A 3,222-nucleotide genomic window follows, 5' to 3' on the forward strand; every position below is an offset into this window, starting at 1 on the left:
AATGGGCCAAGCATGGTGGCCCAAAAATCTGAGGCAGGAAGATTGCAAGTTCAAAGTCAGCCTCAGCAATTTAGTGAGACCATAAGCAACTCAGCGAGACCCTGTCTCAAAATATAAAAGGAGTGAGGATGTTGTTCAGTGGTTAAGTGCCGAGGACCAGCCCAAGCAGCAGAGTCCAGGGGTCCTTGATGGCCTGAAATATAAAAGCCCCGAGTGATTAGACGGCGCAGCGTCGGCGATGGACAGCAACCACACAGACTCAGGTCAATGTTAGGTTGCTGACAAGTTTATTGAATTCTTCTTACAGTTTATATACCCTTACACTTTTCACTAAAAATATTTATGACTTCATGTGAAGAAGAAAGTTCTTAGAAGTTTATCAATAGATAACAGAAGTTAGGTCTGCACAGTTAGCCAATTAGCGCCATCTGGCACATTCATCTTACTCGACATTTCCCCACAATGAACTATCCTTGACTCGAAACTTACAAAAGCAAGTTGATGTATACCACTTGTTTTTCTTTGAAGTTTAACTTCTATTTGATTTTTTACCGCTAAGATTAATTATAACTTCTAGTAATTTGTTATTAATTTTTCATGACTATAATTACATGTCTATGCTATGTTAAATCATATTATACTATTAAGAACCAAGTTATTATCTTCAAAGTAAAAAATCTTCATCTAAAAGAACTAAAACTTTTCTTTTGAACTAAATATAATGTATTTCTGTGGGAGGCTCATTACTTTGTAGAAGAAACCAGATGTAATAAATATGTTGATCACTGAAGCTAAGAGAATCACTTATACGTAACTAGATGTCTGGGAATCTTGTAAAAGTTAACAAAAACATCACAAGACATATTGTTTCAGAATGTCCACCATTCCCTATAGGAATATTAGTGCTTTGTGTAAACAAATGAACTTTATTTTACTGGAATTGAGTTGACTCATATGAACTGTTTGTGTTCCCATCATCCTTCAACCGAAGAACTTTATTAAACATGATTAATCCACGTAATATTGTGAGTTCTGGTGAAAAACAAAAAAGGAAGAGAGATTAACACTCTGAGGAAGGGGCTCCAGCTTTACTCAACTTACGACGAGTCCTTGCCAGCGTCTTCCAGGGAAAGCCTTAGCAGAGCCCAACTTACGACGAGTCCTTGCCAACATCTTCCAGAGGAAGTTTCCAACCTCTGGCATGGACTGTTATCCGCTAGGCACATTCCCTTGGCATGAGTTCTATACGCCAGGTGCCCCCGCAGTTAAGTGCCCCTGAGTTCAATCCCTGGTATAATGATAATAATAATAATAATAATAATAATAATAATAATAATAGTAATATATTTTTTAGGATGAATTATTGGGAAGGTGATGGAAACTGTAGGAGGTAGAACCTACTGGAGGAACTGTCACTTGGGGGCATGTCCTGGAAAGGTATTTCTTGTGTCCTGTCCCTTCCTTTCTTTCTGCTTCCTGGTTTCTAGAAGCTGAGCAGCTTTCCTCCACCACACCCTTCATCATCTTCTTTTTGTTTTGTTTTTTTTTTAACTCAAAAAGTATTGATCATTGAATTTAACAATAATTTAGCAAGATTATTCTGAAAATTTATAAGGAATTCCAGAGAGCCAAGAATATAGCCAAGACTTCATGCAAGATCAGAGACTTCCAACACACCCTTCTGTTGTGACCTTCTGCCTCCCCTCGGGCCTAGAGCAATGGAGCTGGCTGACCACAGACTGAGACCTCTGAAATCGTGACCAAAATAAATCTTCCCTTCTTTGAGTTGTTTTTCTCAGGTATTTGACACAGCTGACTAACACAGCTTGGTACTTGATGCTCTGTCAAAGTGCTATTTTAAGTATTACGTATGCCATGGTGCAAACTGATTTGTTTTTGTCTCTTAATGGTCTTTGGATGATGGATGAATTTCAATTAAGTCCAAGTTAGGGTCACAGATGTCAGTGTTCTGCAACTGGCTGGGATCCAAGTCAGTCAGAAAAGCCATGTCAGAAATCATGCTGCTCCACCCCACCCATCTCTGTTCCCTCTACAATTGCCTCCAGGAGTAATTTCCTGTCTTTCTGTAACTGTATTTTGTCATTCTTATAAGTTCCATTGTTTCCCTTAGGTCTTCCTCTTATTTGATATTTCACTAGGTACTAGTTTGTTGAACTTTACTGATGTAGTACCATCCGTAGAACCTGCAACGCGTGTCTGAGCCAGGGGGCCACACTTTAGAAGGCCCATGCCTTTGCACGACTGACCATGGACACTACCCCAGCATGACTGTAGCTCTAAACATCTGCTGCTGTGACTTCACGTTTGCCCTATATCCATGAAACAAGGTTTCCTTGCTTGAACGTTGTGGGATTTTGTGTGCTGAGCCCCTGTTGCTGTCACAAGTGGAGACTACTTAAGGAGTGGGAGAGTCTGAATGGCTAAAGTGTTTGAAAAAGAGAAAAGATAGATTCAAGCATTTGTCATTCCTTAGTTTCAGAGAGCATGAATCATCCATTCAGTGTTTCTTCTTGATAAACTAGGTATCACTTCCCAGCAGGATCAAGTGACCATTTTCTTGCCTTTCTGTGGTTCCAGTTTGTGGTTCCAAGGATTCTCATGGATTAGTGTGATACTGGCAGTGGCTGCACACGGAGGCTGAGGCATGGTTTGCAATATAGAACAAATTTCATTACTGCCACATTTATAAGTGTATGCATGTCTAAATCTAACATGTGAAGCTTGATGCCAATTCTTTCCTGATAATGAAATGAATGCAGACAGAAAATTTGAATTATAAATATTTTTGTTTATATAAAATATTTAACAAGATCTAAATTTTAAAAATTTTTGAGCTTTAAGCCATTTTGATTTACTTTCTATTCTTATAATCAGTCTTTGATTTTTAAATTCTAAGAACCAATTTTTTGAAGAGTAGGTACCAGGGATTGAACTCAAGAGCACTTGGTCACTAAGCCACATCCCCAGCCCTGTTTTTGTATTTTATTTAGAGACAGGGTCTCACTGAGTTGCTTAGCGCCTCACTTTTGCTGAGGCTGGCTTCCTCCTGCCTCAGCCACCCAAGCCACTGTGACTACAGGTATGCGCCACTGCACCTGGCATTATGAAGAAACAATCTAAAACAGTTGAGCAAATGGTTTTTAGGGCACCATTTATATTATTATTTTTTCTTGGTGAACTGGGAACAGAACCCAAGGGTGC

The sequence above is a fragment of the Sciurus vulgaris genome, assembly GCF_902686455.1.
Source record: "Sciurus vulgaris genome assembly, chromosome: 4".
In the NCBI taxonomy this organism is placed as follows: domain Eukaryota; kingdom Metazoa; phylum Chordata; class Mammalia; order Rodentia; family Sciuridae; genus Sciurus; species Sciurus vulgaris.